The sequence below is a fragment of the Mastigoproctus giganteus genome, chromosome 9 (genome assembly GCF_048544385.1).
Source record: "Mastigoproctus giganteus isolate SK-2022 chromosome 9, ASM4854438v1, whole genome shotgun sequence".
Taxonomy (NCBI): domain Eukaryota; kingdom Metazoa; phylum Arthropoda; class Arachnida; order Uropygi; family Thelyphonidae; genus Mastigoproctus; species Mastigoproctus giganteus.
The window spans coordinates 183,759,210-183,776,815 of NC_143583.1; positions in this window are offsets into that span (position 1 = coordinate 183,759,210).

Here is a 17,606-nt window from a genome sequence, read left to right on the forward strand (position 1 = left end):
CAAATGACAAGGTGTAGTTTATTCATTAAGGTTATATGACCATCTAATTGTAGTCACTTTTATAAGTCATGCATTGAAACAGTAAATAAAAATTTCTTTCAGGAGAAACTTATATGGATAAATAAAATAAGTATTCTAACTGCTACTATCTGGTGTATCAAAGAATCAACCCTAAAATTTTAGGATTGATTAATAATCCTAAATTCAGGGTTAATCCTCTCTCATCCATGTGAACAAAAACCAACTGTAAACTATTAATTAACTACAGTTTTTTTTTTCTAAAAATAATCAGGAAAAAACCAGCAATGTTGCTTAAAAAAGTAAACTTAGAGGATTTTCAAATTTCTTATAGCAAACTTGCTTCCACGTTGAGTTATAGAGAAACCAGTGACAAAGTCTAACATATATGCATGTAACTCTATTAAGTTATATCATCATTTATTAAAGTTATGTCATGAAAGTTGGTTTTATTTTTTTATAGTACATTAGCAGCTTAGGCCATAATGCACCATTGATGTCCTAAGACATCATATAAAATAATATGGTATAAAAGTATAAATTTAAATCTTTGTGCATAGATTAACAGACTGTAGAAAGTTAATGTCACATATACTGTCTCTGTCATCTAAAATCTGGCTGAGAGTAAAAGGGTCAGCCAGATTATTAAACACAGTAAAACATAAAAGGCGTGCATCCTTAAACATAGGACATTCAACAAAAACATGATAAATAGTTAAGTTTCACATTTCAACACATAGGTGGGTCATCTACCCTCAGCAAAAAAGGAGTGTTTCTAATGACTGTGACCTATGTGCAGCCAATCAAAACCACCATTGCCTGATTACATAATTTTGTGCATATTATTTGCCTGTAGTCTGTATAGGGGATCAACAGGCAATGGCTGTTTGGGGTAATGGGTGTTTGTGGCAGTATCAGCTAGTTCATTCCCCCCAAAGTAGCTTGGGATCCAGCAAAAGCAATGTCAATTTCTGATTCAACAAGAGAAAAAAATCATCAAATCATTTGCAGAAGCTGGAGGACTGGATGAGGTTTATACCTCACTGATAATGGAGCCTATAAAATGCTCAACGAATCAGTATACATCATATACCTTTGGTAATCACTATCTTTAATATAATCAAGGGCTATTTCTACTGCATGTAACTCTGCAGTATATATGATAGTTTCTTGTGAAAGGAAGACAGCTGATCCCGCATATGATTCCGACTTTAAGCCATCTGTGTAGATTGGCGGGAAGTCAGAATTCTGTGCTCAGTGTGATATAAAATGTTGCTGGTAGACAGCTGGTGGTGTGGCAGCCTGCTCTCAGATCTTCAGGGAGCAGTTACAAGTTAGTAAATGGGCATGAGTGGAAGGAACTGTCTTGGTGACTGGGCATTGTCTACCATCATGTTTAGTTTGCTTAACAGCACTTGGATTCTAATAGCAAAAGGTCAGTTGGCAGTCAGGTGATATACAGATTTTCCCATCATGACTCAAACTGATGCTCGTGTGAAGTTGTCAGGCAGGGATTTCAATTTAAAAGCATACTGTAAGGACAACTGCTTAAATCGAAAATACAGAAATGGTTCAATAGCTTCGACATAAAGGCTTTGGATGGGAGATGTGTGAAATGCTCCAGTGGCAGTCCAGATGGCATGTTGATGGACTGGATCTAACCACTGAAGTACACTATCTGGAGCAGAAGCATAAACCTCAGAACCATAATCGAGTTTGGAATGGACAAGAGCTTAGTAGAGCCAAAGAAGGGTGCAAAGGATGTGAAGCCCTTTGACACACCTTGTCCTTATCTGATGAATGTGTCCTAGAAATGTCAGTTTTTTGTTGAATATAAGATTTGATTTCTGCACAGTTGGGATGCTGTTTTGCCCAAGCCTTAATTCTGGGTCAGGATGAAGATTGTTTGCAACAAAAGTGTACACAAATGGTCTTCTGCAATGAAAATTTGAACCCATTAGCCAAAGACCAAGATGTGAGGTGATAAATGGTTTTTTGCAGTTGCCTTTCAATGGCAGAATATCATAAAAACAACGTAGATGGCATTGTTTGATGGCAAAAACATGACACTTAGAACCGATCCTTGTGGGGCTCCCTCTTGGAAAAATTCTCAAGAGTGCAGATATTACATTTACTTGAACTCAATGATTAGAATGTTTTTAATAAAAATGGGAAGGTTACTCCTAAATAATTATGGATATCTTGCAATATGTCAAATTGCCAGGCTGTGTTGTATGCTTTTCAGATATCAAAGAAAACTGATATTGAATATTCGATTTAATAAAAGCATCACGAATGTATGTTTAAAGTCAGATTAAATGATCCAAAGTGAATGTTTCTTCAGAAGCCACACTGTATCCTGGAAAGCAGACCATTAGTTTCCAAATACTATATAAGGTGAGCATTAACCATTCTTTCCAGAACCTTGCATAAACAGCTTGTCAGAGCAATGAGACAATAGCTGCTTGGATTTCTAGGATCCTTACCTGGGTTTTGGGAAGACAAGAATAATTGTCCTTCCTCCAGGAATCCAGAAATTCTTTGCCTAGAAGGATACTATTAAATAAATCTAGGAAATAAACCACCTTTCAAGACAATCTTTAGATTGTATTGAAAGAATGAGTGCTGTGTTTTTTTTGTTTGTTTTTGGTTTTTTTATGGCACATTGGCAGCTGTGGCCATAATGCGCCAATGAGTGCTGTGCTTAACTCTCTGTGTAAAGGGGTTGTATAGTTCAAGCCCTTTTAAAGATAAGTTTAACACACATTTCTCACTTCCCCCCCCACCTCTTTTGGGGCCAATAACTCTGGGGAATTAAGTTTTAAGTGTTTCACCTAGATTTGCAATTGGACAACAACTGAAGGAATGATTATTTTCCCTTCATTTTTCAAATCTTGTGGAAGAGAGAGAGAGAATACTTATGCAAGATTCCCTTTGCCTGTAATGCTAAACAGAGCATGCTTTGGCATGTGCACATTTAAAGGATATTAAATTTTGTTTGTTTTTTGGTATGGACCGGGTTGGGGCCCAGAAGAAATTTCTTTATCAGGATTCATGGAGACTTTGTTATGGTTCAGTGCCCAGGCTCCTCACCCACCACAAAGCCCCAATGGGTTGCCAGAACTAACCAGACACTATACCCCCATTGCTTCCAGCCTGGGGGTAAGGGCCTGGACATGGCAAACCCATTAGCCAACTGATCCCAGCCTAGCCATCCAGGACCACCCATCTTGTTAAAGCAAGGGCCAAAGTGGTGTGTTAAGCTGGGTCCCTCAACCACCAGGGTCTATTTCCATGGATCACAGCACTTGGCAAACATGCTAGATTCACTGACAATAGCCTGGAGCCTAGGCTATGGATCCCAGCAATGCCAATCTGGAGGGCTGGTAGTGTCACTGAAAGATCCCTTAGTATGTACAGGTGGCCACTTTGAGGTGCAAGATGACAGTGCATCTTGTTGTGTATTATTATTATTGTTTTATCAACTTACAATTTTAATTACATGATTGCAACACTTTTTTCCATTTATCTAGCATGTAATCAAAAGCATGTGGGATTAGTACAATGTTTTGTGGAACAGTTTTGCCCTTGTTCCTGCCTACTCCTTTAATTAAACTGTTTCTGCTCTTGCTTTTAACACATTAACTGCATGTTGTGACATGGGATTTTTAATCTAGTTGGATGAAAAAAAAAAAAATGCCTGACTTTAAGAACAGTTTTCTTCTGATTGACAGAAGAAAAACCAAATATTTTTGTTGAGCAGCCTTTACCAGCAGCTGACTAATTCAGCCAGATTGACAATCCCATAAAATTTGGATTTGATTCATAATGGTCATAGGTCAAGCCGGCAGCAAAGGTATTAGTTTCAGTTAACAGTTTACTTTCTCTATAGGTAAGGTCAAATGGATTCAATTTTCATAGCATTTGTGGTGGTAGAAATGGTATGCCCACATAGCCTAAAAATTGTCAACATTATATGTCGGCATCTCTGTAGCCAGGTGGGCAAGAGCAGCAGTGTGCAGCACACGCTTCTTGATTAGACCAGGGTTCAAGCCCATGGCCACCAAATACGGAGGATGCGGAAAGGTCAGGGAATGACCACCACATATCCCCGGAGCAATATGGACTTAGTTGCTAATGCTCCTAAAAACTAAATAACAAACACACATTAAATATAATTTTTACTAATTCCAGGAGCTCTGATTTTCTAAGATCATTGCTGTATATAGAAATATTCTCCCACCCCATGCCTATAAACTGAACCTTGTGGGCTATTTGCTGAGTGCTGTGACTAAGGTGTTCCAAGGGTGGATGGATAGTAGACAGAGCAGCAATCGCTGGGCCAATGGCAACCATTCATGTCTCATTTTGAAGGTCGTGGTGAACATAGGTCGCCCCACCTTGTGCAAGATGGTAGCTGGAAAATGGTGGAACAGCTGATCATAGACTTTAACCAAGGATGACCAGCAGTGTTTCCAAGGTGAATCCTACCCAGTGAATCCTACACCATATCTACATCCACAGTAGATATCCATACTTGTGGCCTCTCATCGCCAAAAACACCTAAAGTTTGAATCTGAACAGCATCATTGGATCATTAATTGGAAAAAACTTCTCTTTTTTTTAATGAATCACACTTCCCTCTATGCCATACTAATGGTAGATGGAGAGTATGGTAACAAACTGCAGAGGTGACTCACTCCAATGTCCTGGGCGAATGGGACATCAGAGTGAAACATACAGGTTATGACAGTATTTTGTATAGGGTGTTTAGCTGAGAATCTCTTGGAGCCCCCGTACCCCTAGACTGCACTCTGAATACTAAAAACTACCTATCCATTGTGGCTGATCAGGTACATCCTTCATGGTGTCTTTCAGATGGTACAGGTTTGTTCCAGCAGGATAATACACATTGCCACATTATTGATATTGTTTGGGTGGTTCACAGAACAGAAAAGTGACTTTCAGGTGCTACCATGGTTACCGAATTAGCCATATATGAATTCCAAAGAATGTCTTTGAGATTAATGGATTGACAGATCCAACATTTAGATCCTCTGTCACAGACTATCGCAGATATACAGGACATAATCCATGACATAATGTAGCATATTCTGCAATGTTGGGAGCCATTACAGAATCCATGCTTTTGGATGTTTGCTGTATGTGTGTGGATTTCAGGTAGTGAGCTTTCCACTATTATCTGCTGTGTGCAGTTAATTTTTTTGTAACTTGAAGAATTAAAATTTTGTCTCCAGATGCATTTAAATATTAATTTGTTCTTACATTGCCCAAAGTGAAATCAGAAGTTAAAAAAAAAAAAAAAAGTAGTTATTTTTAATGTAGTAATATTCTCTATTTAATCTGATTTCATATTACTAGATCTAAACTCTGGCCATTGTTATACTTAGTAGTGGCAAATGTTTTGCTTAAAACTATCTAATAGTTGGAAATACAAATAAAAGGTAGCAGATTTCAAAACTATTTTAATCATATCTGAAATTACCTTGGAAAATCTACATATGTACTGCAGGAAGGGTTAACTAATTTTGTAGGGGGGAAAAAATTTGCTTTATACAAAATACAATATTGTATTTTGTATAAACTTCAATCTTCTGTATACAAAATAAAATTTACCTCAAAATACAATCAAGATCAAAATTTTGTGATGAAGGAAATAAGGAAACGATCAAAATAAAATAAAACATTATTTTTGATGCTATAATATATTCTGCATTTATTACCTGAATCCCAGAGAATTTCTTCAATTTCAGCTTGTGCCCTCTTGTGTGGATTTCTGAAACTATTATAAATATAAAAACATTTAATAGATGGCACCATGGCCCAGTAGGGTTTCAAGACAATCTCTACCTATGATGTGCTTTATTGAATTGCATTGAAATAACTTTCAAAATGTGTATATAAGAAGTTAATCTGCAGAATTCACATAGGAAAGTTCATATACACCAATTAGCCAAAACAGTATGACCAGCGAGTTATGAAAATCAAAGCAACTGCAGGTGAACTACGGCACAGGTCAGGACACGGTATGAAAAACACCTGATACTGAGCTCCATTAATCAGTTTGTTTGTTATTTGGTTTTTAGGAGCATTAGCAACTAAGGCCATATTGCTCTGGGATATGCGGTGGTCATTCCCTGACCTTTCTGCATCCTCCGTATTTGGTGGTGACTGGCTTGAACCCCAGTCTAATCAAGAAGCGTGTGCTACACACTGCTGCTCCTTCCCACCTGGCTACGGAGGCGCCTATTAATGTGTTACTCTTGTTCTTCAGATGGGAAAGGCAGCAGAATTAAGCAGGTTTGACAAAGGCCAAATTGTAATAGCCAGACGACTGGGTCAAAGCATATCTGAAATGGCACAGCTGGTGGGGATGCTGTCTGCCGTGGTTAGTAGCCACCAAAAGTGGTCTGAGGAGGGGAAACCCATGAACTGCCAGTGAGGTGTTGGACAACCATGACTAGTTGATGCTCGAGGTGAGCAAAGGCTCTCTCAGATGGTACATGGCAACAGAGGGGTGACTGTGGCGCAAATCGCCGGTAATGGGAGTAATGTCACAACATGGTACATTGAACCCTGAAAATGGGGCCGTGTAGCCGCAGGCCACTCCGAGTGCCCATGCTAACCACGGTTCACTGTCGACAGCGCCTACAATGGGCATGCAAGCATCAAAACTGGACCTTCAGTGATTGGAAGAAGGTTGTCTGGTCCGATGAATCACGTTTCTTTTGCGTGTGGACGGCTGGACACATGTGAAAGGAAGTGATGGACGGCCAGGGAAGTGATGCCGCTTGGATGCACTGTGGGACGAAAACAAGCCAGTTGCAGCAGTGTCATGCTTGGGCAGTGTTCTGCTGGGATACCCTGGGTCCAGTCAACCATGTGCTGGGCACTCTGACGTCTACCACTTACCTAAACATCATTGCTGACCAGGTACACCTTTTCATGGCAACAGCCTTCCCCTCTGGTGGTGCCATCTTTCAGCAGGATAATGCGCCATGCCACACCGCTCAGATTGTTCATGACCAGTTCATGGAACATGAGGAAGACTTCCAGGTATCGCCCTGGCCTCCAAATTCTCCAGACATCAATCCCATCGAGCATCTGTGGTTTGTGTTGGAACAGTTACTCCAATCTGCGGCGTCTCAACCACAAACTTTACAGGAATTAAAGGATCTGCTGGTTACGTGTTGGTACCAGATACCACAAGACACATTTAGAAATCTTATAGTGCCCATGCCTCTCCGGGCTGTTTTGGCCGCACATGGAGGACCAACATCGTATTAGATAGGTGGTATAATGTTTTGGCTCATCAGTGTGTGTGTGTGTATATATATATATATATATATATATACACACACACACACACACACACACAAATAAGGTGCACATCAAAAGTTTCTGGAATGGGACAATTTAGACATGTTAGTTACACATTGGCATTGTCCCCTTCAAAGTAGTACCCTCCAGAATTTATACATCAACCCCATGTGCTTCTCCCACTGTTTGAAGAACCTCTGGAATCCCTGTTTCATGACTGTCCACCAATTTTTGTTATTAGGATTGAATCTACACAATTTCTTCAAATCTTTGTCCTTTTAATTGGATTTTTATTTTGGGGAACAGGAAGAAGTCATGGGAGGCCAGTATGGGAGAACAGAAAGGATGTAGGACCCACAGCAATTCCACCGTATGAATTTGGCCATTATTTGGGCTTTGTGGGTCTGTCTGATGGCTCCTGAGGTGCTTAGGGCTTTGCTTTCTCAGTCTTGGATTTATCCTTTTTGTATGAAAAAGGAAAATATTTTCCAAATCGATTTCTCAGTTTTTGCAGGTCATAGCAAACAATCGGTATACTCCTGATGTTTGCTATGACCTGCTTTGCTTTTTTTTTTTAACATGGAGATGGCCTTTTCCACTGGAAGGACTGCTGCTTTGTGTCTGGGTCATAACAATAAACCCATCTTTCATCCCCTGTTATGACTTTGGATAGGAGATTTCTGTGCTTTCAGGTCCCTGCACACAAAGCTGGTTCTGTTTTGTTAATCGCTCAAGCAAACAGGACACAAATTTTGCAGCAATCCACCTCATATTTCGATTGAAATGTGTCAGCATGTATCATAGGCCTAGAATGTCTTAAATTTCATTAATCATGTTACACCTGTCCTGATAAATGAGTTGACGATGAATGGTGTGAGCATTGAAAAGTTTGTGTTATATCCATAGCATCATCACCAAATTCTTGTTTATGCTGCTCTTAATGTCTTCCATCTTGGCTATAATAATTGCAAGCACTCAACAGAAATACACTTAAACACCAATTGCAAAAGCACAATATCCTATTGGCAGAAAACTTGCAACACTAACTCACAACAACAAATTAGTTATACAGTATCAAACGGTGCAGTGCTATACTACGTGGAGTTAGTGCTCCACTCAACCAGTCCGGAAACTTTTGGAATGCACCTGTGTGTGTGTGTGTGTGTGTGTGTGTGTGTGTGTGTGTGTGTGTGTGTGTGTGTGTGTGTGTGTGTGTGTGTGTGTGTGTAAAAACACTCATGAAAGGATTAAACAAAATATGGTATAGTATGTCTAAAATGTATTACTCAGGTTCAGTGCATTAAATTAATTTCCTCATTACATCTAAAAACTTCGAAACGCTGGTTGATATGATATTTAGTTATGATAATTCAAAGATTTATGCTTGTTACCTTGGGCATTGCAAATTATACATTCAAGCATCTTTCTATTTAAGAAATAGAAAGTAATAGTAATTAATAAAATAGAAAGAAATAGTAATTAATAAAATATCACATAATTAATCAAATATCTAGGAAGAATCTTTGGCTAATATTAAAATCAAGTCCAGAAAAACTTGCATAATAAAACTAAAGTATAACCAAGTTGCTGCAAATGTCAGTTTTGAGGGGAAAAGGAAAGTTGCTATAGTCTGGCTGGATGTTATTAATGCAGACCTAAGTCTACATGTTGTAGATTTAACAGTGAATAGTTGCAAGTGTTTGTTTTCTTGCCAGTAGCAATCTGTGAGAACTAGCCAACAGAGGGACTAAAGCCAACTTAGTCAACACAGTATTAGGCAAATAGGTCAAGGAACCATTAGGCTTTTGTTGCGTCAAACAAAATAAAAAAATAATAATAATAATAATAATAAAACCACTTCCACAGTTTTTCCATCCTAATTCAGGTGCCAATCCAGTTTAACTTTGAATTTCCCTATACTGTGAAAGAGCCATATAATGCAAGGAGGCCACACATTTTGGTTGCACTAGCCAAAAAATAAAATAAAAATAGAGTTGACACTGCTTATTGTGATCACTTTGGGTGATAATAAGTGATATCAACTTAAGTGATAATAACTTATGAAACAAGAATGCAACTGCTCAGTGCTGTTTACTGATGCAGAGCAGATGTGTACATAAAATAGGTGAAAGTGGACAGAAAAAAAACCATTAAAATCAAGCAATATCAAATACAGTCGATTCTGGTTATTTGGGGCACATCAGGACTAGTGCATTTTGGCCTGATTAAGTGGCTGCCCCAATTATGCAAAGTTTCACGTAAATAGTTAAAAATACAATGGATCCCAGCTTTACAATTGGTTTGCTGTAATCAAATCATGCTACGATGGCCTCACCATATACGATGCGTACTAAGCACCGGTCATTGTGATTACATTTGTGAATTGAATTCTATTAAACAGTGATTCTAATTAGTGAAAATAGGAGGAATATTATCCACAGGCTATAAAAGTAGATATATTGAGCACAAATTTAGCCTTTATTACCTTACCAATTAAATGATACATGATAATCAGAATAATTAATACGTACTGTAATATGTACATACTAACTAGTTGACATTTCTGTTCACTGACATTTGTAGGTGAGGATTAAAATTTAAAACAAAAAGATAAGCAATCAATAACAAAGAACACGGCACACACAAATTGCAAGTAACACTATCCAGGCAAGTGAAAACAGAGTAACAAGTTACAAAGCTTTAAAAATAGGAATGAAGATAAGATTCTGAAAATTAATTTTTTTATATGATTGAAGATTCCATGGAAGTGTAAACACATTTCGCCATTATAACTCACAGAATACCAGCTGTCAGTATTATTGAAAATTCAATAAGATAGAGTTTACTATCTGTTTATGATAGATTGCACTAACAGAAAAGCCCATTAAACAGGCGACTAATTGTTTTATGGTTGTGACCTTCAGAAATCCGACTGAACCATGAGGTTCAGTCGGAGACAATCGTAGGGTCATCTCCAGTGCTGTGGTCTCCTGCCCTGATTAAATGGCATGTCCCAATTAAGCAAAGTAAACCCTGGCTATTTTCTTGATTGGGTTCTGTTCTTTTGAGATTTATCCCAATTATCCGGTGGCCCAAATAACCAGAATCTGCTGTACTTTAATTTGGCCATCCACTATTTCGACAAGATAGTTATCAATAAAAATGAAAGAATTTAGGGATAAAGCCTCAACTTCAGGAAATTCACTAAACGTAATAGGTTAGTGAATTAGTACCATGTTTTTAGTGAATTACCGAAAATGGTAAAATGGCATCATTTTTATCGTATCTCATATTGTGAACACTTTCACAAATTGCCTGATATCACACTACCTTGAATAAGTAACACTTCACCATGGAGAAGACTATTGTTACTTATTCTCAGTGGATACCATCACCCAGGTGGCCATTTCAAGGCTGTTTGACCTCTCATCAGTGGGTGGGTACGTACCCTGGTGTTGCAATAAGTAAGCTTCCTTATTGCAATTTCCCATAAGTTGAGGCTTTAGCCCTAAATTCTTTCAGTCTATACTGTTGTACATCATCTGGCATCTCATGTTGTGGAGTTATACTTCACAACTGGGTTGTCACTTATTGCAACACCAGGGTACCCACCCCACTGATGAGAAGCCAAACAGCTGTCTGGGTGGTGGTGGTATCCATGAGAATAAGTAACAACAGCCTTCTCCACTGGTGATGTATTACTTATTCGACATAGTGCAATATCAGGCAACTCGTGAAGATATTCACAATATGAGATATGATAAAAACGATGCCAATGCACTAATCTATTATGTTCGGTGTCATAATGTTACTAGAAATGCATTAAACACAAATAAAGATTATATTAAAATCAAGAATTAGAAAGGGGTTAATGCTCTATTGTAAAACAGTAAGATTGGCAGTACAGATACAGTACCTTTTTTTTCCAACAATATTTTTTTTTTTTTACACAGACAACTAAGCAAACTATATGAAGTAACAATGTGTCAGAGTTCAAGCCCATATCAGGATGTCAGGTAATACTTCAACTGCAGATGTGGAAGTGCTTATGAAACCGTGATAGGGCAAAGAAGCGATAATAAACTGAAGCACTGATTACAATAAAATGCATTTTTTCTATATACAGGTTGACCATCACTAATCCGGCAGCATTGGGACCTGTGGGGTGCCAGATCACCAGTGATTATTTTAGCACACACATTTTACCCAACAGCTAACCTTCTGCCTTTAACATGTTGACTGCCAAGCTTTAAGAAAAAAATTCACCAGGGGCCAAAAATTATTTAGGAAATAATTTGATTAGTAATTCTAAAATAAATATTTGTAATGTTAGTGTTGTTGTTTTTTCGCTTAAAATATATAAAAAAAAAAAAAAAAAAAAGTTTTTTTTTTTTTATGTCACACATGTTGGTTACTTTTTTTCTTGAGAAGCCGCGTCAGCCACATGTGACACTATTACGGCATATATATATGAAGGTCGTTTGTGATTAGCTTATTGCAAGTGCGGCGAGCGCTGCAATAAAACTAATTACGATAAAATAAACTCAAACATAGCAATAAGTTTGTCAGTATTGTTAAGAGATTTTGTGAAAACAAGTTCGTTTGCAAGCTATATTAGCCATCATATTGTGTTGTTTTTCAACAAGTTTGTATAAGTGTTGTAAAAAAAAAAAAAAAAAAAATCTAAAAAGGAATGGCCAAAAGAAAATTACTAAAATAACAGGAACTGAAAGAAATTCCTGGAATTTACAATTGAGTGGAGTTAAACTTCTCACAGACACATCGCTGTCGAGTTTTCTCAGAAATTCAACTTTATCTGTTATGGACAATGTACGGTGTTAGCACTTTACACCACGAGAGGCACTTCCTTTATGCATTGGAATTGGAACCGTGGCTTTGGATAAATGCGAGCAGGTTATAATAATAAATGCAGAAAAACAAGTGGGAATGGCTTGCCAGTGTTTACAAGTTCGTGGTAACAACATGCTGCAACCAACGCCACCAAAATAGTAGCGGCAGGTCGGTGCGCCGACCCCTGGAAATTTGAAATTACATTCGCGGAAATTATGTCCGAATTACCGGTGGCCGGATTAGTGATGGTCAACCTGTATTAGTAAATGCCTGATTAAAACTTCATAAAAGTGATAACCGTACACGAATCATAACATTATCTGCAATTACAGTAAGTGGCATACATAGTGAATGTATATATATATTTTAAAAAAAAAAAAGAAAAAAAATAAGCTTTCAGGGATTAACAACAATAATGTTGTGAAACAGCTAACTGTGCAGTGGGGGAGGACAGTAATCTTCTTCCCTAAACTGGTACAATGTAAAATTGCACTAGTCTTATTGTAACATTTGCCTTCAATCAACCTGGTATATAGTCTTGGGTTGGAAGTCATTACTTCTTGAAATATGTATGCTTTTATTGCCCCACAAATAGTCTTGTACTGCTTACAATTCATCATATGTGCAAGGAGAACAGTAAAAGGAACTTCCCGAGCAACTTCTATTTGGGGGGGGGGGCTGTTCTTTAGTGCAACTTATCCTGTTCATTAAGTTGAGGGGGTATTAGCCACAAGAGAAAGTTGTTTCATTTTATTTATCTTTACTTCTGTCTGAGAAGTTCTCAAACATATACAGTCAGTCCTTGTATAACGTGTTTATACTACACGAATTCAATCATACACAATTTATAAATAAGGGAACAATATCGTATATAACACGAACCGAATTCGCTTATGCACGATTCGCCTTTGTGTTTACAAGAAATGGCAGTCAAATGCGGAATCACCCCAACTGAATGCAACACGATAGGAATGAAGAGAAAATTCTGAAAATGTATTTATATTTTTTATATCAGTGAAGGGGAAACACATTTCACCATAATAACATAAAAACCCACACAATTCCAGCCATCGGTATTATCGCAAATGCAATTAGATCGAGTTTACTACCAATTTATAACAGATTCCACTAGCAGAAATGCAACTGGAAATTGTTTTTATTGTTTTATGGTAGTAACCCCCAGAAAAGTGCTTTAGTAAAATGTGGGCTAGTGAGATGTTAATAGTGTCTTTCTGCCTTTATGGTGTTGTTTATTCAGTTGCTACACATGTGCAGCTTTGTTTATGTGTACTATCAAGCATGCCTCCTCATTTTGTAATTGTGCTTTATTCCCTAAAAATGAGTAAAATACTTAAAAAGGTGTGAAAAGGAAGCATCCTGATGAAGACACTACAGATTCAGAGGAAAAGGAAAGCAATATCGATAGACAGAGGCAGATGGGTCAAAAATTCTTACCCGGGAAAATTTGTGGCCTCATACTAGTGCTTATGGCCAAAATCACAGTGGCCTCCATCATCTTCTGGCTTCCAGCCCACTGGGGTTTTCCCAGTAAGGTTTATGGCCAGTCCGCCTCTGTAAATAGAGAAAAAATATGAAATTGTAAAACACTTTGAGCAAAATGAAAGACCATGTGATATTGCACATGCTACAGGCCTAAATGAGGCAATGCCAAGCATTAGAAAGAATGCAGACAAAATAAAAACAACTTTCATAGCAGGAACAACTCAAAGTGTAATAAAATCTATTAAATCAAGGCAAAGAATTGGAAGAGATGGAATGGCTGTCATCTGTTTGGATAGAAAATCAAACAAAGAATAAGTCTGCTTACGATAGAAGCAAAAGCATTAGCAATATTATTACGTAACAGTAGTAATAAAATACTTTTTTATTATGATTATTTGTGTTTGATAATGTTTTGGTTACAAATGTGTGTTCAATCTTGGGTGGTCGGCACCTAACCCTATTTTTCCCATAGGGCCTGTTATTTATATTGCACAAGGATTTCTAGGAATACAACTATCGTGCTATACGAGGACTGACTGTACTCTATTATGCCTGCCTCTACAGTGTGGGGGGGGAATACAGTTAGATTTGCATATCATGGATACAGTATCTGTGTGTTTTCTATGCATGCTTGCATGATATGTTAATCTTTGTTAAAAGCACATCAGGGAAGGTAGATAATTGTTTTCTTCCACTCCAAGGGAGAAGTGTATGTCTAAATGAATGTTATTTATGTAGGAGTTGAATTTTTTCTAAATTCTCCTTACTGTGCTCCCAAATCATAAAAATAGCATCTATATATCCAGTCCATATTTATAAATGTAATAGTTGTTGGCCAGTGCTTCCAATTTTATATCAGCCATAAAGATGCCAGCAAGAAGAAAACAGAAGGTTCCCAATGTTTAACTTCCAGAGGTAAAATTCCTACTGAAAATTGAAGCAAGTCTGGTTGAAGAGGAACTTAATGGGGAAGGGGGATCAGCAAGGCAGATTGCTGGATCTTATGCCAGACAGGCCTACTTCCAGTTTTATCTTATGGGGGGGGGGGGTAGCAACATTTATATACCGTGTAAGACCATGCTAGAATTTGGAAGTGCTGCCCATCATTATATGCCTAAAGGGAATCAGATAAATTTGTGATTTGATGCCACAGTAAGCAGAGTGTGAATAATTTTTGATCCAACATAAAGTGTTATCCATCTGCCCCTCATCTATTGGTAAAATTCCTTAAGCCATATTAGGTTCAGAGAGGATTTCAATCAATCACTGTTCAACCTATAATGCCCACTTTTGGTCTGCAGATGAAGTGAAATAACGTTAAACCAGAGAACTGTAACTTGTCTTTCCCTCTTGGTATTGTTGTCTGTAGGTAAGATGTGATCCTGTAACATTAATATTTCATTATAAAAGATTTTTTTCTGAATTTTATAGCCACATCAGGAAGTCCATCAGACCAACCGTAATCATAATAAAAAAATATTTTTCAGGATTGTAACAATGCTGTCTGTTTATAAAATTCTCCTGAATTATTTTTACATATAAACTCTGTTGAGCACACAGAATATTACATGAAAATTATTTTGTTGAATAAGCATTTAAAAATTTCTACAGTGATCAACAAGATTCACACCCAAACCTCTTCAAATAAGTGCCAAGTGGCAAAACCACTACAATGGACTTCAAGTTGTTAATATTTTCCAATTCAAGCATTGAAAGTGACATAACCAAACAGCCCACATGCTGCTGCTGCATGAACAACAACAATGCTACTGACTACAATGAAATCTCCAATTTCGGGATTGTGCATTTCTTTTTCAACAGATGGGTTTAATTTTGCATAATTTTTTAGGGTATCCATGTGAAACTGCTCTTTGCATTATTAAGAATGTAAACAACATGTATGTATTGAAAGCATGTATTCTTCTATGCATGTATGAAAGCATGTATCCCCCCCCATCCATCCATACAACTTGTAAGAAAACAGAAATTTTGGTCATTCTGCTGGTTCACCACCTCACAGAGCACCTGAAATTTTATTAGTGTCAAATAATGTTGCTCCCATATTTCCTGGCCTAGTCAGGCTGGAAACATCAAAAATCGTTTTTAGATGTTTTCAAATAAGTAATAATAATACTTGTTTGCAGTGTCAACAAGTTTTACTTTGAGTAACTGTCATTATTTCCTGTAAACTAATTATATTAATATGTTCATAATGTATCGGAAAAGCACATGTAATAAAATATTATTTGCCATTTTTTGTATTAAACTTACTCTACATAGACAATGAAGGATTATAAAATAACCAGAATTTATCTGTAAAGTGATACAGTATATTCTCATTAATTCAATATCAGATTACACAAAATGCGATGTATTTCAAAGTCATTATTCGTTTCCCAACCAATGATATAGGTTTAATATGCATTTTCGTTTGTATGGATTATTCAAAATACGCATCTACAATGAAATTTAAAATTGAGAATTTACAAAAATTAAGGATTCTTTTTAAGTTATTCACAATGAGGTATATGAAATTGCTTTCCTCACACCTAATAACAAAGGTTGCCAAATTTGTTTTTTCTGCTAAGTAGTAATTCAGCTCACTGTATGTGAGCTAAACATTAAAACAAATACTGTTTTATTTATTATATGTAAATGCCTTGTAAAGAGAGAGAAACCATATTTTTGATATATGATGTTTAATACTTGTAATCCATGCAAAAAAAGGGGTGGCATTTCTTCCCTCTAGCACTGCCGTTCATTCAGTAAACTTTGTAACCTAATGCTAAATTACACTTGCTAATTATAACTATGTAAGTTGGTTATAAAGTGCTTGCATGAAAAAATGTGTGGGTAAGCTTAAAAATATGTGGTTGATTGTAGTTGTGAAATTTTAACTTGTGTGGCATTAAATCTATTTTTTTTGTGTGCATAAATTAAGTCACTATTCATGGCAGAGATTAACCTTGAAGCTCCTTTAGCCACTTTTCTCTAATTTTCAATAATACTTTGCCAAACCAAGTTAAAAGACAAAGGATTTGAAAACCTCCATGATCAAATTCTTTTTCATAAATTAAAATTTATTTACAAATACAAAAAATAAATAAAAAAAAATTCCATAAACAGATAAAATTTTGCAACTGTAACTAAATGTACTTCATCTTGTACTCAGACACTACGCATTTTCCATCTATCATTCTCAGCTGTTCTAAAGTGATATCAAGCTGATCAGACTTGTTTAGCAAGAACACTTCACACTTAGTTACAAAGTTTACTGAAAGCAATAAAGCAAAAAAAATATAAAAAAGTGATACTTCTAGCCCTTTTCTGCTGTATTACAATATTAAACAGCAAATAATATCCAAAAATAAAGATACCCCACTCTCTTCAAAAGGTGCTGTTTATTATACAAGTCCAATTATACATAGCTCATATACATCGAGCTGCATGCCTGTTTTGGTGGAAAAAACAAAACAGCAACCTTGTTATGTGTGAGAAATTTACTGAACAACACAACTGTAACCATCTATTCACAAAAGTTTAAAACAACAAAACTAAAAGATTATTACTATTTTAAATGAGAATTATGAAAATTTAGTACAATGTTAATAGGAGTATCTGACATAAAATTAATATCACCATGTTCTGATCTTGTACAGATACTCAGAACCCGTTTAACTCAAAATAGATGTATTTTGGTCCCTTGAATTTTGAATTAACGAGGTTTACTGTATTTAATTTCAAAATAGTCACCATAAACATATGTGCAACTGCCAAGCACAATGGATAACTTGGATGAATGGATGTTGAGAGCATTTGTTTTATAGCTACTCATTTAAATGTAGATTTGAGGGAGTGATATTTCACTCCTTTCCAACCAGATCTCTTCCTGC